This window comes from Pinus tabuliformis, chromosome 6 (genome assembly GCF_031772625.1).
Source record: "Pinus tabuliformis cultivar Carrire ecotype Pingquan chromosome 6, CPIR1, whole genome shotgun sequence".
Taxonomy (NCBI): domain Eukaryota; kingdom Viridiplantae; phylum Streptophyta; class Pinopsida; order Pinales; family Pinaceae; genus Pinus; species Pinus tabuliformis.
In genome coordinates this window covers 527790990-527815580 of record NC_142292.1, presented here as the reverse complement: position 1 = coordinate 527815580, position 24591 = coordinate 527790990, and the positions used below count along the sequence as shown (strand labels likewise).

General features: G+C 36.1%; 1 protein-coding gene across 1 annotated transcript in view; it reads right to left on the bottom strand.

Moving 5' to 3' along the window:
- Positions 1–24066: 24066 nt before the first annotated feature.
- Positions 24067–24591, bottom strand: part of LOC149259615 (nuclear transcription factor Y subunit A-7-like) — a 69418-nt gene continuing 68893 nt past the window's right edge. The window contains exon 7 of the mRNA XM_089418845.1: positions 24067–24531. The gene's annotated coding sequence lies outside the window, so the exon portion shown is untranslated. The remainder of the gene's footprint in view (positions 24532–24591) is intronic.

Below are 24591 nucleotides of genomic sequence, written 5' to 3'. Positions count from 1 at the left end.
AATATGTCATTGTACTAATTTACTTCATTATTTCTTTTGTGCTCAATAATTAGGTACAACACTAGCATGCTGCCTTCAAAAAGGAAGAAATTTCATTGCAATTGAGAAAGATCCATTACAATGCAATTTCATTCAGCAAAGAATTAATGCTCTTCAATTTCTTTCAGATGCAATGCAAGAAATTGGGTTGAAGAAAGGGGACTTTATTGAATCACATGTGGCAAAAAAGGCAAAGGAACCCCAACCACCATTACATGGAATGTTTGGAAAGACATACATTGGGAGATTCGCAGACATCAAAGATCCATTAGAAGAGGAAAATGAGCAAAAGGAAGCAGAAAATATTGTGGAAGAAGACAATGATGAAACTCTAGAGGACGAAGAGTTTGGATTACGTGACATTGTTGATTAAATTTAAGTTATGCTTGGAAATCAAGCTTTGCAATGTTTTGACTTTGACATTTTATGAGAAGAATAATCAATCAATTAAGGTTTTTATGCGTTCAATATTTGTAATATGTGATTTTCGCATTGATTTTCAAGTTAATCATTATTTTTTGAAAAAAAAATGATTATTATTATTTTTTTGACATGAAGTTCATTAAAAAAAAAAAAAAAAAACTATTATTTAACCATTTTTAGTTAAAATTTTGGTATAAAAATTGTGATTTTGACATTTCAATTCTAGCAAAAAATTATCAAAACGTGTATTTTTTTGTTATATTTATGTTAAAAATGGTTATTTTTATGTCCATTGTTAAAAAATATTGTTTTTTAGAAACAATTATTTCATATGGAATGAAAAATTAATTAAGTATAAATATGTAGATTATCGAAAATTCAAAATATCGACTTTCTAATTTAAAAATGAAAAACAATAAAAACCTCACTACAAAAAAAATTAAAATTAAAATAAAAAACAAGAAAATATGAAGAAAACGACCACTTCAAAAACTATTAAATTTAAAAAATAATTATTTACATTTCATACATTAGAAAATTTAAAGTCAAAAAATAAGTCTTTTAAAAAAAGGGTGTGATGTAGAATACTCAATTTTTTAAATCAGCATGAAAATCACTATCATTCTAAAATGTAATGTACATAAAAAAAATAAAGTGCCAAAAACTATGCTCTAAAAAAAACATGTGTGTTCTGCATCACCCCTTTTCAAAAACAGGTCACTTTTTTGCTATCTCTACGAAATGGGTAACAGTGTCAGTTCTCGTTTCAAAGTTTACACTGTTTGTTCTTTATGTTGATGATATTATCCTTACTGGTAGTGATCCCTACCTTATAAACCATGTGAATTCCAGCGTTAAAAATCATTTTGAAATGACAGACTTAGGACACTTGCATTATTTTCTTGGTCTTTAAGTCTTGCAATCCAAGGAAGGCATTTCCCTTTCCCAATCCAAGTATACCTGTGATATTCTACATCACTTTCACATGGAAGAATGTAAGCCATCTCCTTCTCCCTTTCATTCTGGAGCTAAACTTTTAGTCACTTGTACTTCCCCTGAAGTTTTTGCTACCTTATACCTTCAGCTTGTAGGAAAACTTTTGTTTTTGACCCATACTTGTCCTGACCTTTCCTTTGTTGTTGGCCTTATTGCTCAGTTTATGCAAAACCCACATGAAATTCATTGGAAAGCAGCTAAAAGAATACTTCATTATGTTCGAGGTACAGTTCAGTTTGGGATTCATTACAGTGCAGAAGCATCTCCTCTATTAGTTGGTTTCACTAATTCTGATTGGGCTGGTGACCTTGATGGTCAGAAGTCTACTGCAAGTTATGTCTTCACTCTTGGTTCTGGACCTATTACATGGGCTTGCAAGAAACAAAGTGCCATTTCTCTTTCTTCAGTAAAAGAAAAGTACCATGGCGTCGTAGAAGCTAGTAAAGAAGCCATGTGGCTTCGTCAGATCCTGTCATATTTTGGCTTTCAACAGTGGCATCCGACTACACTTTGGTGTGATAATCAAAGTTTCATTCAACTATGCAAATATCCAGTCCAACGGCAGTGCAGCAAACACATTGAGCTACACATGCACTTAATCAGAAAGCTCATTCATGGCCATGTTCTTGAAGTGAAATATTGTTCAACCTATGATAAAGTTGCAGACATCTTTACAAAGGCTCTCATAGAGGCAAAGTTTACTAAACTTCAATTTATGGTTGGAGTTCAGGAAGTTGTCACTAAGGGGGGATAGGCTCTTATGCCTCCTCCCTTCTCCTATTGTTTCATATTTGTACATCCTTCAATCCTATCACAAATTGTTCTTAAGGGGGGGATGTTAGGATATTCTGACACATAGGAAATAGTTAAGTATAACTTGGTCTAATGTAGAGTTAGGTAAAGTGTGTTTCTTACTATGTACTTTTGTAACTTACAATCTGACGGTCACGATATGTTCTACACATGAAGTGATCCAATGGTTCATTCTCTCCTCAGTATTACCGACACTTGATCTGTGGCTTAACACCTTTTTGGTCCATGATCTCTATTTAAAGATCATGGAGGGTCATTTGTAGGGTGATCGTTCATGAGAGAATCTTATGTAAATTTTCTTTCTTTTATTAATAAATTACCTGAAGTGGTCGTGTTGGCTCAGGTCATGGATTGTTTCCCTCTTTGAGGGTTTTAACCACGTCAAGAATACTCGTGTATTGATCTGTGATTTGCTTGTGAGCAGTTTCCTTTGGTGTTCTATCTAAGGAACTTACCCTGTAAATTCCTACAAAAGATGCAGTATTGTGCATGAAATCATATGGTCATCTAGAGGATGTCAGTACCATAAATGTGTTGCAGATAATAGTAAGATCTAAAAGCAGGAAAAAATTGAATGATTATCTTAATATGAACATTCAGACTGAACTTATGTTTACAAGTGATTGGGACATACATATAGATATGTCACTATGTTTATGCTATAAGAGGTTTGCATGATTTGGTTGATTGATATAGATGAATAGTGTTTTGTCATGATGCTTGACAATAACTTTGAATTGATGATTGAAATATGTTTTGACTATATATCTCTCTATGATAGAAAATTTGGACTTGACCTGATGTCTAATGATATGATTTAACAATTGTTGATTTGCTCTAATGTTTTTGCTATGTGGGCATAATGACTTATGTGGGTATTTGGAAAATGGTTTTGTATTAACCTCCCTATTCCTATCACAATGGTTGAGGTAGTGATAATTGTGATTCAACATGAAAATGGAACCTACATGACACATCATTGGCATATGAATTTGCACCTAGTGAAAGAAATAACATATATTATGACTATGAGAATTACTTGGTGAAGTTTGGATTGGTATTGCATGATAGACGATAACTTGTTGGCATAAATGAAATCAAGACTTGATATGAGCTCTACCTATCACCCGACTGATTATGTTGGCTTAGTAAGGTATTATGCTTGTAGAGAGCATTGCATTAAGCAAGCTCCCCGATCCAGATATGTCCATATTTGACAGTTATCTGATAAAGTCAGGATAATGAGTTCCAAGGTATGGCTTTGATTTTGACTATGGTTTTGGTTTTATATCTTGATGGTTGACTCTTGACAAGTGATGATCCTATGATGATCTAAGTAAGAGGGATATGGCCTCTGAAGCTGGAAATGATGTATCATGGCATGATGAATCAATTTCTGGAATTTGGGAAAGAAATTCCATATTGTAAATCTATTTGAAAATGTTTTTGAACAATGGAAATGAAAATCCTTGGACACTCCTATTTGAAGTTAAAAATGTTATTGAAGTTGACATGGCATCCGACAGTTGTTTGAAGCATTGATGTTTCATTTTAAACATCCATCTATATATATATGATGCACATAGAACCTGAATAAATTCATGAGTAAGCCGCTTCATTCACATAGACTTGCCATCATGCATCCTTTGAAATATCTGCAAGAGGTGTTCTATTTTTTAAGCTGAGATATTTCTCCTATGATATGTGACTGCATGGATGTATTGTTGATGTTTGAGATTGATGAGCACATTTGGATGTTGCTTTAGTATAAGATCTACCATGATATCTTGGATGAGAGGTCCATAGCATGACCGAGGTTGAATATGATGTTGCTAGCATGGCTAGCTGCGAGGCAGGATGAAGAAGCTCCTTAGAGAACTATCTAAGCATGATCTGGATATGATATGGATACATTGCGATGACATAGAGTGGGATCCGATTGGCAGAAAATCCCATATATATAGTTGGGACTGAGATACTCTCATATATTGAGATAGTGCAGCTATTCGAAACAAGCTTAGGCTTGTGGTTGGAACCTCCTTGAGAGGAAGGATGATTTTGGTATCCTTTGTGATTTATATGATTATTTATGATCTAACATGGTATTTTATTTGATGTCTTGTATGAAAAAGAAACAACTTCTATTGATACAAGAAGACACCAGATTTGAGTATGATGAGAGTAGTGCTAATTGAGGACATTGAGCCAGCTCTTCCTCCTTGTCTGAGCTCCCAGGGTGAGGAATTGAGATAGAGGGCTCCTGGGGTTAAGGGAACTCTGTACAATAGGGTATGACCCCTATCTATTACCCATAGGGTTGGAGATGTTTCTCCCCTATCTTCATAGGGTCAGAGAATGTTGCTCCCATGTTTGGTCTTTGAAGAGTATACCCCAGTTGGCAACATACCCACAAGTTGGGCTTGTCGTGAATACCACTCCCCATTTGGCCAACGGGTTGAGAGTGTACTTGGGGTGTACAACCCAAATTGATTATGATGCAAGTGTTCTACCACATGACTATTTCGGGTCATCGATGGGAATATCAGTAGGCAATAGGATGGGTTGGGATAACCCTATGCGATTCCAAGTTGAGATTGAGCTCCTTGATGTGATCCTAGGGTTGAGATGTGCTCCCATGTGTGTTTGGATATCCTATTTCTTGTTATGGGATTGTATATGTATAGCCCCTAAATGAGATTTTGAGTTGAGATGTGCTCACCGATATGGTTCCAGGCTGAGATGTGCTCCTTGATGATATGCTCTATGATGATGATATTCCAGGTAGTAGCCCATTGGCAGAGATTTCGGATAATAACCTGATGGATAGAGGGTGGTAGCTTAAGCTCCCCTCCGGTAACAAATTCTTCTTCTTCTATATTTGAGAATGTTCAACATATGAGCAGGAACAATCAAGAGATAATCATAAATAAGTAAGGATAGATCGAGATGTACATTGATGATTTATGATGATGAGATACTTGAGGTAGTCATGGCATGATGACTACATGAAAAATATGATCAGTGATGATACGTGATGACACTTGAAGATTCTAGAATGGCATATTGATCTATAGACAGATATTGGCAGGTGGAATTCTCCCTAGTTGAGAGGGAGTGTTAATTTTTTCAACTACGGAAAAATTCCACTTTGGACAGCTCATATCATGAAGATAATAATTTCAATAGATTCCTCTCTTCGAGAGGACCAAAATTGACCTAAAGATCACCTTATTTGGACAAGCATAAGTTGGTTTTTCAATTTATTTATTTATTCATGTATATTGGATTGGGTTGGCCCTAAGCACATGTACAATTGGACAGATCGACCTCAACCCCAAGTGGACCCTCATGAAAGCCTATAAATAGAAGATACTTTAAGCTCATTTGGACACATTGATCAATCCATCTTATCTTATCTTATTGTCTTGGTTCGCACAGGTCTAACGGAGGAAAGTTCGCGCAAAGGATTTGGATCTTCAGGGTTGAAGCTCACACATGTCTAGGGTTTCTAGATCTCTAACGTTGGATCATAACTAAGGATTTTCATCCCTGGACATTCACAGAGTATGGTCAAGAGAGCTTTAGGAAGCCTCAGACACTGGCACAGTGTGTTTAAGGGAGCATCTGGGAGGCTAGGGTTTTCGCAGATCAGTTTGGTCCCCAGACGTTGGCACAGTAGCCTCAAGGGAGCATCCAAGCTTCCTTAGATGCTTGCATAGAAGCCTTGTGGGAGCGTCCATAGTTTGAGGCATATTTGAATATGTTTGACCCTAGACGCCTTCATCCAGTTCTCCAGAGAGTGTCCAGATCTGTTCCAGACGTTGTCATCCAATTCTATAGAGAGTGTCCATATTTGTTTTAGACGCTCGCACATAGTATCTTTGCATGTGCACAGGACCCAAAGATGATTTATCAGTTCACAACAGTGTTCAGCACATTAACAGCAGTACCCAGCAGTTACCTATAGTTAGTGACAACACATTACAATCCTCAAAATCAAGGTTTTGGTTATAACCATGATTATAATTGTTTCATGGATAGCATAGTTGTTTTGTTGCATAGATAAAGTTATGGATCATCGTACTCTATTTTACTAAATCATTTGATGGCGATCTACAAAGAATAATATTTACAAGGGTTTTCCCCATAGTGGGTTTTGCCCTGGTCTCGGACCAATCCTAGTGCCTCTATGTGTGTGCATGCTTTTCTTCTATTGTTCCTTTATGTTCCATTGCATTGACAATGATGATGATGATGTTTTTCTTTCTACATAGTTGCATATGTTGATACATAATGATGTAAATATGAATAATGTAATGATGATATAGGGTGAGCTTAATGCGTTAATGAAGAAATGCAATTATCAAAGCAAAGAACAATGTAGCCCTATGAAAAATTAACATCAAAGCCTTATGTCAGTTCTTTTGTTCAGAGAAGACAGTTTTCTTGATAATGTGGATCATACTTTTGTTGGTTGTTAGAGCTGAATCGTTTCCCTATGGGTAGTAGTTTGATGCATCCTTTAAAACAATACCATTTCTAATGCAAACTAATAAATATTTAGCGAAGAAAAATAGCCTTGAATTATCAAAAAAAAGTGATGTAGGAACATCGAACCTGCTTATGATGTTTTGTTTAAGAAATTAGGCTTCTTCCTGATCATTTACTTATCTTAGCATAACTGCTTCGGTCCACGAAATAATTTGTTGTAGTTAGAATGTATCGATGTTGCTTTGATGAATGAGGGAAGATTTCACCATTAACATCCAATCCCCAATGTTGAAATGGTTCTTCGACTGTTATGGGTAGCAATGGGGCAACTGACCTTAGATCATGACCAACACATCTTTGACACGTTGGGCACTTTTGGGCATAAGCATGAGTATCCTTAAGAAATGTAGGACAATAATAACCGGCCCTCATCACATTATGATCAATGGTATTGCCAACGAAATGTCCACCTATTGGTCCATCGTGAAGGTCTCTTAACACCCTTCTGAATTTGGAGGCTCTAAGCATCTAAGCAAGACACCAATTTGGTGCTTTCGAAAAAGCACACCATGCATAGGCTAGTAAGATAACGCTTCCAAGCATATTTCCATCTTTTGTTTAGCCGATAGATGTGAAGGCAAGGTGCATGATCTAAATATTATCACATATCTGAATACCAAGACGTGGTTGTACTTGTAGGAGGAACTTTCTCAATATTATACATCACTATTTCTTGTTCCCAACGAGAAGGATCTTCTTCTAGTGAATCCACCACTTCAGGTGTGAGCCGACAGAGACCATGGCCTTTGACAGTATGAACTGGCTTGAATTCAAATTCATATTCTTGTAAACACGTCATCTAGTTCACTCTCCTCTCACCCATCTCTCGTTGTACAAAAAGTGTCCTAACATATGGATGAGGTACATAGATAATCGTGTGAGCTTTCAAGAAGTAGGGCCTAAAATGCTTGACCACCTTATACATTGTGTACACCTCCTTATCAATGATGAGATAATTTAGTTCTTATCCTTGTAAGCCAACACTCATGAAAGATATAGGCCGCTTGTTTCCTTGATTGTATTTATGTATTAATACGGCCACAATAGATGAGTCAGAAGTGAAAATATACAACATGAAATCTTTGCCAAAATCTGGACTATATAAGGCTGAAGCATAACTATGGCTTGCTTCATCTAGGAAAAAACATATTTTCCCCTCTTATCCCATTTATATGTAGCATCTTTCTTTATCATCTCTTGTAATGGTTTGAAAATATGTGTGTAGTTAGAGAGGAACTGGCGCAGGAAATTAATCTTTCCCAAGAAAGAGTGTATTGCTTTCTTGTTCACGAGAAAAGGGATTTGAGAAATAGTTCGGACCCTTTCTGCATTGACCTTCATTCCACTCTTAGAAATGATATGTCCTAATAGATTACCTTTGGACACACTAGAGATGACAAATATGAGCAAACCTCTTCTTAGAAAATGTTGTTACATCATCCAAGTAGACAACTACACTTTGTCGATTCAATCCACAGAATGTGATTTCCATGGCACATTGAAATGTAGTGCCAACATTGATAAGCCCAAATAGCATGCACTTAAAACCAAAATTTCCCCACTTCATCCTGAAAGTGGTCTTTAATTTGTTTGATTATGCTACTAGAACCTGATTACATCTAGAGAATCCATCCAGTAGTGATAATATCTCCGACCCAGATATCATATGGAGTATCTTCTCCATCAATGGCACAGGGCAATTGTCCTTGTCTGAATCCTAGTTGAGGTTGTGAAAGTCAACACATAGGCCTATCTCACCGGACTTTTTCCTATCAAGAACCAAGTTGGAAACTAATGTAGAATGTCGAACTTTAAAAATGATATGAGCATCCAGCAACTTCCTTAATTCCTTTTGAATCAAGGGTTCAAGCGTCGAATGAACTTTCCTTAACTTCTGTTGAAACGAATTCACCCCTTCCTTAATAGGAATGACATGTTGGATGATGCATGTATCATATGTATTTAAATCATCATATATCCATGCAAATACATCTCGATACTCTTTAAAAAGGAAAATAAAATCTTTTCATTCTTAAGCAAAACAACATGTACTGAGGTTCACATACTTTGAATTTTCTTTGGTTTCTAGATTGACTTGTTCATGTGATATCGTTGAGATCTAAGTCTTTGTATTCACTAGTCCTCTGAAAAGGTTTTGTAGGTCATATAATTTCTCAAGAGACACCACATCTTTCGACATTGGATTCCCTTTAGATGCTTGCACTGCTTCCTACAAAGCCTTCTCGTGATCATCTTCTTCAATAGTCGTGTCTTTGAACACATCCGCATTGTCCATGAAATGCAGTATATGTTGGTCATCATTAAATACGCAAAAGTTAGTGAAATTTTCGGGCACAAATGGCTTTAAATAAATAATTTCAATAGAAAAACCATCATTTAATGGTGACATTCTAGCAACTACATTGGTTAATGTATATGTGGCAACATTACCAACTCTAGGAACATAACTAATATTAAATTCTTTAAAAGAATGTGTCGCCATCTCTCTTGTTGGTAGTTTTTCAAGTTAGGTGAAACACAGTGAATCATATTCCGTACCTGACAGATAACAATATTTGAAACACCAATTACCTTAAGTACCTCTACCTTGATGTTTATGGCTTTATTTAACCCCAAAATGAGTGTTTCGTATTCAGCAATGTTATTTGTGCACTTGAACTCGAAGAAACATGATGAGATATACCTTTTATTCTGAGGGTTAGTGAGAATACAACTAGCTCCATGACCGTCTTGAGTCTTAGAACCATCAAAGTATAAGGTCCAAATATCAGTAGTTGTTAAGCTAGTTCCTACACTAGTATTATGCACATCTATATTACATGTTTCATTTGCACAGTTGGATGACAAGGAAGGAGATCCAACTGTTGGTATAAGTGAAGGATGTGCTTGATAAAACTCGTGATCAACTTCTAGAAACCAAGTTCCAAAGATAATATATGTAAAGTCGACTGGCTCATTATGTCCCTCAAGTGTTTTCATGGTGTATTTCATGTAAGGCTCACTTTCCACTCGAATCTAATTATTTTTGCCCTTATAAGAAAGCCATAGTGTGTCCAATTAGTTGAAAAATACCCTTGTAGTTTGGTGGACCAATCTCTACTCAAAAGCAAACCATAGGCTTCGGGAATGTCCACGATAACAATATTAATGCATTAGTGAACTTTGTGGTCTGATGAAAAATGAATGATAAAATTATTAAGTTCACCAATTGCTCGAAGTAATGATCTATCCAGTTGTATGATCCATGCATCAGTTTTTTCCCAATTAGCATTGAATTTCTTAGCAACAGATAATGACATGACATTTGCAGATGCATTGAAATCAATGAGTCAATTATTGACATTATAATTAAATGTTTCAAATGTTAAGAGAAAAGGGGGGCAGAGAATGTTAGTATTTAAATTAACATTAACTATAGACTCGAGAATTCCACGATACTTATCGGACATAACTTAAGAATCATAAACCTCCTTACCTAACAAAGGTTTTGATGCAAGTGCTTGGATGATCAATTCACGTTGCCCTGTTATCTTTGCGAGCTCAAAGATTGAAATGTTGGCACGAGCTCTTTTCATATCCTCAACAATTTTATAATCAATACTTTCATTTCTAATAGGTTGTGTTGAAGTATCTGGTGGTGTAGCTTTGTTTGAAACTTCAGGAGTGGTGTACTTACTCTTATTGTTGGAAGTGTTTTTCGGAGTAGGGGCACTTCTTATTCTGCAAACTCTAAGCAGGAATAGTAAGCGGTAAAATATTTCTCAATAATTTCCCTTTAATCTCTTGCTCATAAATAGGTCCTTTGCTCCTCAAATTATATTGGTTAGTTGTTTGTGGAGGAGGAGCTTCACTCACAGGTGGTTCATCAACACTTTGTTTAGCAGCATTATATGATACCAAATGTATTAACTGAATGCCCAACACTTGAACTTTTCTTGATCATAGTAGATTCATTTGCTTCTTCAGTTTGCTCAAATTTCTTTTCTACTAATAAAGTGTCTACAAAGTTGGTCATCATAGCAGTCATGTTGTGGTTCCGTTGGGGACATGCTTTATCATAATGCCTCTCCTGATGGAAAGTACAAAAGTTGTCCATGCCCAACCTTTCACCATTAAACACAACATTGGAACTCTTAGCAGATTTAGCCAATTGACTATTGTTAGTCTTCGTAAATAAATGCGGCTTAAAATACAAACTATTGGTAGTTACCTCAATTGACTTCCTATTTAGTTAAGATAATTCATTAGTGAGAAACTTCAAATATTTAGTCGAGCTTTCCATGTCAAAAGATTCTTTCTCTTTGGCTTTAGTGGAAAAGGCTTGAGTCTTCTTACCAGTATCTTTGGAGTCTCTAAACTCTTTGTGATCATCAATGGCTCCAACAAAACGCAAGTCCTTTTCAACTACAATCGTTTATGCAAGGTTCAAAACTAGTGTATCCTTTGCGGCTATTTTAATAAACACGTAAATATTATTAGGCAAGGCAAATGTGTAATAACTTTTAGTGATAGTATCATATGGTTGAACATCTGTAGGGAATTTATTCAACAAGTGTGTAAATGTATGATTAAAATCCTTCACATTTTCCTTTCCCCCCATCTTAAGATTATTGAGTTCTTTGAGCAACATGAAGGGAGTTTTATCATCGGGAAATGTATCCAAGAATAACTTCTTAAACTCCCTCCAACTACGGATAGAATTAGGCGGAAGATTGTGATACTAGACTGACGTTCTACCTTCTAGAGTGTACGAAAAAACTCTACAAGCAACATCACCAAAACATACCTAAAGCATTAGAAAATGCATGTAGATTTCATCAATATGATCCTCATATTTCGTCTTCTTATCAAGATCAAACTTTGAAAATAGCTTTTTTGGGTGTTTAGGCATGCGTGTTGAAAATAGCAACAAGAAATGCTATAAATAGCATTTCAGGTACCAGTGTTGGAAATAGCAACAAGGAATGATAAATTAGATTCCAATTTTAGTTAGTCCCTGAACTAAAATTGATAATTAAATTTGAATTTGATCTTAGCCGATGTTTGAAAAATAATTAATTCATTCATCTTGAGTTAATTAATTGGAGAAAATCAAACATGAAGTCTTTGTGAAGACATGCAACAGTTATCCCTTTGATTGAGAAAGTTATCTCTTAATTAAGGAGATAAGGATGAGTTGTAATTAGTTAGCTCAGTTAATTGAGTTAAGTCCAGTTATATTAGTTCCAAACAGTTTGTGGAACTGATTGTGAGTTCAGTCAGTTAATGCATGCATGCATGCAACTAGTGTTCTCCAGATAACTGAATATTCTCTCTTAAATAACTCATGCATGTCAGTTCAGAGAAATACCCAGATGAAATTAAAGGAAGGGATAGTTTACTATCAGTTGGAAGAATTTTCCTATAAAGGAAACTCACCCATGGAGAAAGAATTATCTCCTTTAGGATTGCGCAGTTATTTCAGAGGTTAGTGAGCAGTGAGTGAGGTAATTACACACAGGTGGAAGCTTGAGGACCCAGGAGAAACTGCGTAAGGAAATAGGAGGCTTGGAGGACTGAAGGAAGGCATATGTGTTGTCTATTCTATCTATGAGCAACAGTGAGGGATTGTACTGAGAGGTGGATAGCTTGTGAGCTAAGCTTTGTGTAATCCTAAGATATTTCCACTTGTATGATAATACAGATATCGGGGTTTTTAGCTGAGGCTTTCCCCAGAGTATTCTTTTGTGCTCATGTGTGATTGATTTCTCATTCTCTGTTATATGTGTTCTATTTGATCTTGCTCAAAATCAATTAAGCTTCCGCAAGTTTGTTTGTAGAAGTAGATCAAGTATTTTTCTTAGTATATTGCATTATCAGTTTAATCTATGGTGAAATTTCTTCATGGTATCAAAGCAAAGGTGATCAAAGCGAAGAATAGTATACAAAGAAGGGATAAGTTCAAAGTTTGAAGTTCCTAATTATAGAATTTGAATTCTTATCACATCTCAAATTTCACCAATGGCGTTCAACGGTTTAAGACTCGAGTATGCCCTCGATGGCAGCGAATAATATAGCTTGGAAGGATCGCATGGAAGCAGTGTTAAAGGACAACGGTTTGAAGGACTTCATTGATCAAGAAGTCCCCGAGCTAGCAGCAGCTAATGCTACATAATTGGAAAAATGGAAGAAATGTGTGGCTAGAGCGAGGAGAATCCTTCTGGAGGGACTTCGAGACCACATAGTCTCGAGTCTCCATGGGAAGGAGACACCGTTTTCAATGTGGAAAACATTGAAAGATCTATATTAGAATAGCAGCGATCATAGAAAGTTGGCGCTGAAAGACAAGCTTTGGAAAATCAAGTGTGAAAAGGGCGACACGATCTCTATATATCTGAACAAGCTCACCACCTGCGGGGATGAGCTTGGAAGTGTAGGGATCACGACAGCCGATGATGACATGGTGAGTCTTGCTCTCCTCGGTCTTCCTAAGAGCTGGCATAGCTACCAAGACTCGGTAAATGGAAGAGAGAAACTGTCAGATTGGGAATGACTTTGGTCGAATCTGATGCAAGAGGAGATAAGGAGAAGCACCAGAGATGGTTCTTCATCCAAGGAGGATGAAGAAAAATTGTGCCTTAGCGAGAAAGGCAAAGAAAGGTAAGGAGAAGGATTCTCATCCCAAATCAAGTTCTTCCTATGGTGGGAAGAAGTTTGACAAATCGAAAGTGTGATGCTTTCATTGTCATGAGGTGAGCCATTTTGCTACAAATTGTCCACTGAAGAAATCCAATAAGGGATCCAAGGAAGGATTAGAAGGTGAGGCACTGGCGTCACAGTTCGAGTTGGATTTCACCCTCTTCGCATGCATGGTTTCATCCATGGTGGGATGTGGTTGGTTTAGCTTTATTCCACATGACCGACAATAAGATTTTGTTCAGTACCTTGGAGGAGAAATATCTCTAGATACTCATAGCGATGGGTAATGATTTAAAGTATAGTGTCCCAGGTGTAGGCATAGTTGTTTTTCAAAGGGAGCATGGAGCTCGCATTACCTTGACAGATGTGAAGTATGTGCCAGGACTGAGGAAAAACTTGGTATCGATCGCAATGATGTAAGACAAAGGCTATGATGTAGTCTTCAATAAGGGAAAGGTTTTCCTTAGACACATCACCACGAGACAGGTGAAGCAGATCAGTTCACGAGTCAAGAACCTATATGCTCTTAAGGTTCAAGATAGATGCAAATCCTTAAGGAGCAAGGCAACTGTTGGAGACTTGGTGGTTGAGAGGGAGAGTATATTACCTCTCAACATGCAGCACCAGAAGAAGTCTCAGACAATTATGGAGGAGCCACAATTGATGAAGCAGCTTCAGAGGGTTGTGGAGCAGCCACAACTGGAGAAGACAAAAGGAGACCGAGTGGAGGCATCCACTCATGCAAAGACCTCCAGTAGTGGGAAATTTCAAACCAAGTGGGCAAAGGGATCACATGCATCCATACCTCCAAGTGGGAGGTGGGGCAATGTGGAGTGATAGTTCCAAGAAGGTTGAAATAGGTGTAGAATCCTTGAGGTACCCAGCCTCTTTGATTATACCTTGCTACAAGAGCCCCGACAAGGAGTAGTAGGACTAGCTGAGTGGGTAGAGACAGATGTGGATGGAGCGGCAGAGGAAGCTTCAACATCAGAGGATTTTTCTAGCCCAACAGGGAGGTCAGTTGGGAGATCAGTTACTTACTTCTCAGTAACTAAGTTGTAGTGCAGCAGTGGGCAGAACGATGCAACATGATGAGAGGAGATGCAGTGTGGATGCAATGCTGGGAGACAGGACCAGCAGTAGCACGAATGCAACAGGAGGAATCAGTGTGATTGATGTAGTCAGAGATCAAAGTGACAGAGGCTAGAGCAGTTAGATACTGAAGAGCACAGAGGTGCAGAGTTTTTCAATCGACAAAGGCAATAGCAGTCAGAGACTTTGATGACAAAGGCATCATTCTGATTCAGGTTGGATAATTTTTTTGTTTCTAGAGTTGCTGGAGCAACAACACTAGGGAGAAGTGTTGCATGCAAAACATTCCAAAGGTTCAGGATCGGGTTCGAGTTGAATGTCTTTCTTGTTGAGAGGGAATGTTGAAAATAGCAACAAGAAATGATAAAAATAGAAATGTTATAAATAGCATTTCAGGTACCAGTGTTGGAAATAGCAACAAGTAATGATAAAATAGAAATGCTAAAAATAGCATTGCTATAAATAGCATTTCGGGATAGATTCCAATTCTAGTTAGTCGCTGAACTAAAATTGAGAATTAAAATTCGAAATTGATCTTAGCAGTTGTTTGAAAAATAATTAATTAATTCATCTTGATTTAATTAGTTGGACAAAATCAAACATGAAGTCTTTGTGAAGACATGCAACAGTTATCCCTTTGATTGAGGAAGTTATCCCTTAATTAAGGAGATAAGGATGAGTTGTATTTGAGTTGTAATTAATGAGCTCAGTTAACTGAGCTAAGTCCAGTTTGATTAATTCCAAACAGTTTGTAGAACTGATTATGAGTTCAATCAGTTAATGCATGCATGCATGCAACTAGTGTTCTCTAGATAACTGAATATTCTCTCATAAATAACTCATGCATGTCAGTTCAAAGAAAGACTCAGTTGAGTTAAAGGAAGGGACAGTGTACTATCAATTGGAAAAATTTTCCTATAAAGGAAAATCATCCATGCAGAAGGAATTATATCCTTTAGGATTGCACAGTTATTTCATAGGCTAGTGAGCAGCGTGTGAGGTAATTACATACAAGTGGCAGCTTGAGGACCCAAGAGAAACTGCGCAAGGGAATAGGAGGCTTGGAGGACTGAAAGAAGGAATATGTGTTGTCTATTCTATCTATGAGCAGCAGTGAGGGATTGCACTGAGAGCTGGATAGCTTATGAGCTAAAGCTTTGTGTAATCCTGAGATATTTCCACTTGTATGATAATACAGATAGCGGGATTTTTAGCTGAGGCTTTCCCCAAAGAATTCTTCTATGTTCATGTGTGATTGATTTCTTATTCTCTGTTATATGTGTTCTATTTGATCTTTCTCAAAATCGATTAAGCTTCCGCAAGTTTGTTTGTAGAAGTATATCAAGTATTTTGCTTTAGTATATTGCATTATCAGTTTAATCTACAATGAAATTTCTACAATGCGATGAAGATTTCTCGAAAGAGAAAGAGGCCCTTGGTCCATCTAATCCAACTGTTAATCAACCATGTGCTCTTCTTCCTCCCTTTCTCCTTTTGATTCTAAAGAGTCTTCCCCTTCACCGTTCAAATCTTCATTATAATCGGGCTCTTCTTCTTGTCTTGATTATTCTTTCCCAGAAAATTGAAAATCCTCCTTGTCTCCTTCCTCCTCAATGGGTGGAAGATCCCCTTGTTGATGTGTTCTTTCAGTAGAATCAATTAACTCTTCAAGGGTTGCAATAACCAAATATTTCATTGAAGAAACCAGTACGTCATGGCGAGTTGTTTCTTTCTTTATCGGCTTATGAGGAAGAATAGCAACGACAGGAAGGAAGCTAAGAGCTCTTGCAAATTGACAAGTAATAAGCCAGATTGTCCAAAGTTGATCATATGTAACTTCAAAAGATTGTTCCAGACTTCAATGAGAGGACTCCCCTATCTCATGAATATGAGTCGGATTTGAACTCATACCATTACTATCGTACACGAATTGTTAGTTGTTAGGATGTGATTCATCAGGCATATAAAGGTTTCCCTCCTTGTAACGTCAGAATGTTGATAGTGCTAGATCTCGGCAACATACAAGGAGTCTCCCCTATATAAAGTCCCAATTAAACCTCACAATGTTTGGTATAGGAGCTCCATCCGAAAATGTGGCTCGGCTACCATACACTTAAAGATTTTTCTTGGTTGCAGTCGTTAGCATTAGAGAGCGACACACATGTACTTTCGAGTAGCAAGTATGCCTTGTGAAAAGTTCAATTGCAATATGTATCCAAGTTCTTTCACCGGAAAAGAAGAGAAAGTGAGTCTTTAGAAGAAAAATATTAGTATTATTCCAATAAAGACACATGCATATAACTATGAAAGAATCGTTGATTGTATACTGAAATAGTTCACATGGACATAACGATCATTAAAACAATTAAAACATAAATTCAACAAGGTGAGAACCAAAGCCAATGAAATATTTCATTTTCTTCAGTGCATATGAACAATACACATAAAGAATAGTCTTATTACATTCACGATATATGCATAAAAGTGTGTTGGCTCAATGAGCTTCAAATATTAAGCGAAAGTTCCAAAATACGTTGATCCAATGAGACACCACTAACTCCAATAGTGGAGCCTTAAGCCACTCCTTGCTCTCCAACAGAACAATCTCTCTAATGCCTAGGTGGAGAAGCTAAGGTGAAAAGTTTTTTGCTTGAGTAATGAGGCTTCTTTTATAACAAGAGAAAGGACCTTTCATATTCCTCATGACTTTTGGACTACCCTCATGACTCTTGGATTTCTAATGTGACCTTTTGACTTCCATGAGACTTTTGGACTTTTCCTAATGACTCTTTTGTCCATATGTGACTCTTGGACTTCCATATATTTACATTTACAATATTTTCCAAAATTACATCATCATGTGATGACAACATGACAAGTCATAGACATTGATGACTTGGACTTGTAGTGACTTGTAACATGGAGTTCTTTGAGAAGTGACGACACTGCCACTATGTCTTCAATACTTGTAACAGATCTTGCATTGTTGTTGCCTTCTACCCTCCAAAGGATCTTGAGATATCATGGAGTCTTCATAAGTCACCTTGATCATCCAAATCCATCATTCCTTCAACTATCGCATCAAGGTTCCTTTGTGCCTTTGTCTTCAAGATGCTTCCATGGGCAGCTTTTCCGGAGAAATCTCCTCACAAATCTTTGTCGTGCTTTATTGAACACCTGCAAGTATAGATCACTCGTAGAAAGCAATCATTAGCTTAAAAATCTCCTACTCTATCGTGTTTCATATAAATTTTCTAACAGTGGCTCAACAATGCGCAAAGGAGAGAGAGTGAGGCCTTCTAGACGCAAAGTAAAATTGCAGGGGACATAGGAGGGCTTCACTGCTCATTGAGATTGTGCCATGCGTAGCTCTAGAAGAGGAGGAGGCTTGATGGGCGCAGGTCACAGTTGCAAGAGGCAAGGCAACATCATTGTTCACTAAAATTGCGCCATGCGCTAGGGAGGAAAGTCAGGACCACAAGGAGGGCATGGGGCAAACTTGCATGGCACGAAGGAAGGCATCATTGCCCACTAGAAGTGGACAATGCGCTCAACTAAGAGATAGAGGCTTGACTGGAGCAAAATGGAGAGACAAGCACGATTGACTGACTAGAAATGTGTTGTGTGCTAGGAGGAAGAGAGAGGAATTGTCTGGGCACAAGGCACAGTTCTAACTAACAAGAAGGGTCTCGACTAGGCCTTAGGAGTATGCAATGCACTCTTCCTAGCCTAAAGGGCAAACTTTCAAAGTCTGAAAAATGTCCAAGTCTGGAAGGGTGAAACATGGAAAAACACACTGAGTTAGGGGTATTTTCAAGCCTAACAAATCTCAACTCATCAGAAAAACTTAGACAAGACCCATGACTAAGAAATATACATCAAAACGTCAATTCATAAGCAATATCCAAGTGCAACAGAGAATGTATGCACAATTGCGACAAATAAGCGTCATTTTGTGACTAGGAAGTGTATTGTGACTCCAACATGCATAATTGTTTCTCTTAGTGATCTAATGACACTTAGGAAGGAGCATGGAAACTTGTAACATGTAGAAACAAAAAACGACGCTTGAAGACCAAAAAAGACACTTCACATACTAGAAGGAAGGCTCCAAAATTCAAATATAGCAAAATTTTGGAGGGTGATGTAGCAATGACAACACCTCCCCAACTGGAGACTCAATGACCCTTTCCAATTGGCACCCTGGAATATTGGCACGAATCTTCTCTTTCGCTCTCGTTGCAAAATTAATGCGCATGTTTTGGCCTCCAACACTGATTCCCTTTGCATGTTAGCGAACAGTCTCGGTGGGCGTTGGAACTCTTCAACGGGAGCTATCTAATTGCCTTTAGTTTGCATCCCTATCTTTGTCTGGTTTCTATTTATGTTTTTGAACCTGCTATTGGTACTACTTTGGCCGGCGTTCTTACTAGCCACTCTCCAAGCATTTCTCAGTCTGCTCTTTGGGCTTGGTTCTTTTTCTCAGGGCCATCTCTCGCATATTCCTACTTCCTCGGTACGCTCTATGTTTTCCTCTACACTCTTCTGACCCTCAACTTCATCTAACATTTGTTTACCTAGCCCCTCCTCCACCTCACGTGGCACATCTCCTTGGGCCTACCACTTGTCTCCTCACGTTCCTGACAGTTTGCTCTTATATCCTTGTCAGGGCTCTCACCATGCCCCATCAGTGTACACGTGCCCAACGAGGAGAAGCCTACTACCAAGAGCAAGCTTCTCAGGGATATACACGTACCCACCAACGCATGGAAGAATCAGTGATCGGGTTTTGGGATCTCACCTCAGGCCCCATCCAGGAGGAGCTAACTTGTATGGAATGCAAGAGAGCCTCCCAACTACAACAACTTTCAAACACAAAATTTATTGCTAAATTGGTTGATTGAGTGTCAAATGTTGGACATACGCACCACTGCTTCAACTAGTACATGTACATCATGGACTTATATTGGCACTTGAATTTTCTCCTTGGTAGAATTTTGATGGATTGGTTTGAGCATCAAACAAACATCCTACACTCTCCACAGTGGTTGCACCATCACGTTAGGGACATGGAAAAGCGCTTGAATCACATTGAGCAACATCTTAACATTCCTCCACCAATGGGAAACACCTCCAACAACAATGAAAGCCCCATTCAAGGTGTCGGTACCAACTTTGATCCGTCTACTTAGTCTTATGTTGTGCTCCAACTTATTTTGCACTCTAATTTCACAGCTCATCCTAATGGCCAACCCGACCTATTTTCAATAAATGGATCATCTTTTAGTCTTTTTTTAAATTATGATATCCTAAGCCTATCTATGAAGAGTGCAGTTTTGGTTATGGTTTAATCTTCTTAATGAAGGATTGACCTAAAATATCTAGCATAACCATATATATTTTAACTTAAGACAATACAATACTTACTCAAAAAAATTACCAACACTCAATTTCACATTATAATTTAAAAATAAAAAATTAAATAAACATATTAACACTACTTCATGTTATAATTTGAAAATTACAGCAATAATATTTTGCACACTAACATTTTTTCGTCATATTATGCTTTCCAAAAATATTCTTCAATTTTAATTAGAATTCACCATTTATATAGATGGTTGAATTGATATGCAGCGTAAAGATATGTTTTTACATGCTTGTATTTATGCTTATAAACATTTTTTAGCCTTTAATTTTAATTAAAATTCCCCACACTTCATTTCAAAAAAAATTAAAAGCATAAGAAACATATTTTTATGCATCATTTCAATTCAACCATCTTTATGAACATTTTGTTTATTTTTATCTTATATTTAAAAAATAGATATCTAGTATATTTTTATTAGAAATAAAAAATTAAAATTAAATCAAAATACATATATATTGCACCCCTTTATGATTCCTTTTTAAATATTATAAGTTTATATATTTTTTAAATAATAATAATATAATTTTAGGGTCACATTCAAAATAAACATTGAATTGGCATATAAGACATCCTTATTTGTGGGACAACAAAAGTCCTTGATGCAACAATTTGATGTTAAAGTTTACAAAAGCATACAAACTCTACCCCACTCTAAGTTTGAACCTATGACCTCCTCGGAAGAAACACATATTTTTATCCATTTAAGCCACTCAACTTATACCTAAACATGCCTACATAAAGTACTTAATAAAATTCTAATAAAATCTAAACATCAAATTTCAATCTACATTTCAAAAAACGAAAATCAAATCTAAAATTGAAATTAAAATTTTATTTGCAACCTTATGTTCAAGAATCTTTTCACAATTTTTGATTTGCTACCAAGACATACATCAATCCATTTACCCCTTTACCCCTTTGCATCTAAACCTCTATTACCTTTTCCAATATCACTATATAATAAAATCTTCTCCTATGTCACGATATAAAATAAAATCTTGAGCTTCCCTTACTCCAATAAGATAAAGCAGATACTATAACATAATATTTCTAAATACTATCATGACATTTCAATTCTTGAAGTCTTGAACTCTGCCCAACCGCTTTTGCCTAGATAGTGCCACTAAATTAATGCATAAACAACAATTTGATTGCTAAAGTTTATAAAAGCGCACATACTCTATTCCCTTTAGATTTGAACCTATGACCACATAGAAAAAAATTATGTTTTTAACCATTAAACCTACTCTAAGTTGTACTCACACATGCCTTATTAAGTGCTTAATAAAACTCTATTAATCTAAACATCAAATTTCAATCTACATTTCAATAAACAAAAAATCAAATCAGAAACTAAAAATTTATTTTACATTCTCATGTTCAAGAATTTTTTCACAAATCTCAATTTTCTACCGAGACATACATTAATTCATTACCCCTTTGCATCTAAACATTTATCACCTCTCCAATCTCACTATATAAACAACTTGAGCATTCCTTACTATGATAAGATAATGCAGAAGCTACAACATAATATTTCTATATAACATGTTACTACTAGTCTGGAAGTCTTTTACTTAGATAGTGTAATTAAATGCACACATAATAATTTGACAGCTAGCCTACAAAGGTGTAAATACTCTACCCCATCTAGATCTGAACCTATGACCCCCTCACATGTGAGATTCGGAATGGGAAATAAAGTTGAGAAAGCTATCCATACTCTACCCCTTGTAGATTTGAACCTATAACCTCGTAGGAGGAAACACACATTTTAAATCATTAAAACCATTCAATTTATACTTAAACATGACTAATAAAGTATATAGTATATTTCTAATAAAGTATAAACATCAAATTTCCATCTACATTTCAGGGAACAAAAAAGTCAAATCTGAAATTGAAACTCTATCCTGCATTCTCATGTGCAAGAATCTTTTCGCACTTCTCAATTTGATACCAAAACTTACATCAATCCATTACCCTTTTGCATAATCTAAAGATCTATTATCTTCTTCAATCTCACTATATAAACAACTAAAGCTTTCCTTAATCTGATAAGATAATGCGGCTACTACAACATAATAATTGTAAATTCTCTAACATTATTTTATTATATTTTTTAAAATAATGTACGCACAATAATCAATTTGACTACCAAATTTTATAAAGTTGCACATACTCTAACCAGAACCTCAACCATTAAACCTACTCAAGCTATAATTAGCTTAAAATATAAATAATGTACGCACAATAATCAATTTGACTACCAAATTTTATAAAGTTGCACATACTCTACCCGTCTAACTTTGAACCTATAATTTACAAGGAAAACACATTTTCAACCATTAAACCTACTCAAGCTATAATTAAAATATGCTAAATAAAATAGGAGGAAAACACATATTTTCAATCATTAAACTCACTCTAAGGAAAACACATTTTCAACCATTAAACCCACTCAAGCTATAATTAAAATATGCTAAATAAAATAGGAGGAAATCACATATTTTCAATCATTAAACCCACTCAATCTGTAATTAAAATATACTAAATAAATACTTAATCCAATTCTAATCAAATATAAACATCATATTTCAATCTACATTTGAAGAAACAAAAAAAAACTCAAATCGAAACTGAAACTTCATCCCACATTCTCATATTCAAAAATCTTTTCACAATTTTCAGGTTCAAAAATCTTTTTACCATTCTCAATTTGCTACCAGACATACATCAATCCTCCATTAATCCCTTCGAAAAATCTAAACATCTATTGCCTTCTCCAGTCTTACTATATAAACAATTTGAGCTTTCCTTTACTCTGATAAGATAACACAGGAACCAGCTTTCCTTAACCTGATAAAATAACGGAGATACTACAACATATATACTATTTCTAGATATCATAACATGATATTTCTAGTGTGTGAAGTTTTAACTTTCCCTGGCCTCTTTCGCTTAGATAGCTATGTTATTATGTCGTTAAAATAATGCACACAACTATGATCTATTTCAAGACAAACTGACTTCCACCACTTTGTTCAACCAAAGTTTCATTGCTATTAGTCTGATACTGGATTCTTTTATCTGAATGAAAAAAGATATGTATATTTGAATCATGAAACAAAACTACTCGTCACGAGCCTATGAGAGCAACATAGCGATTTCATGCAACAGGACGAATAAGTAATCATAATGTGGAAATGTTTATCCTCGTGGGAAACGTTCGTATCCAAGGCTCATTAAAATTCCAAATCAATTGGAACAATCCCGTGCGTGGCAAAATATATAGTTCCCATAACACATTCTTGCACATGAGCATGCGCAAACAAACTTTTTCAGCTTAACAACGAACACCTCTCTTACTTTAATCATATAAGAGTAGATTGAATCATGTTCTTATGTAATAGACCAGAGATGAAATCCGTCTTACCTTTTAAGAGTCCAATAAAATAAAGTCAGTCATAACAATAGCCTGTTTTTTAATCAACACTTCTATATACCACCAAGCATTGCAGTTGATTAAATCGTCTTTACACAATTCAAATAATATTCAACAGAAGATCCATATCCAAAACATCACTCACAAACAAATAACCTGCAAATACTTACACGAGCACTTCAAAAAAGCTGAATCTCTAGCAGTACACTACCTGTACAATGAATTGAACATTTTAACTTTTACCTTTATTCTTTTTGTCATTTTTCCGTGTGAAAAAATATTTCATCCTCACAGCTGAAGATAACCTCTTTGAAAAGAGAGTTAAGAGCATTGAGATGGTGTTGTATTCTTAAAATCATTTTCACAATTAATGCACATACAAATATAAAGGGAATTAATTTTGGCATCTCAACTAGCTCATAGTTATTAAGAGTTATCAAGATTATTTGAGAGATTAAAACCGGTCAATACAAGTTAGTTATATACTATAAGCTTAAATAACACCACTTTCACTAGCCAAGAATGATATGCTATTGTCCATTTTCAAGATAACTTATGCCGGTCAATAAAAGTCCATTAGTCACTATAGCTTAGATAGTACCACATTCATTAGCCAAGAATGATTTGCACTCGTCCAATTTCAACATAACTTATACCGGTCAATAAAAGTTGGCTAAATACTACAGCTGACATAGTACTACATTCATTAGCCAATAACGATCTTCCTTTGTCCACTTTCAAGGAGACTTAAACCGGTCAATAAAAGTTGGTTAAATACTAAAGCTTAAATAGTATCACATTCATTAGCCAAGAATGATTTGCCTTTGTCCATTTCAATGCAGGTCAATGGAGTTCTCCCCTGCCTCAGCACCACATAAAACTACAGCATAGTTGTTGTTCTAGTGTCTCGAGTCCAGACACAAATATACCAAGTTCAAGAGAAGGCCAGGTAAAAAGATCAGCTTCAGAATCGGAAAAGAGATCTAATCTCAGATGTATGCTGAACCCTTTTCCTTCCTTGAAGAATATCTTGTCAAGGAAGCTGCATGACAAGATATGACAAGTTTACACACAGACCAACCTTCCATTATACATTTTACAA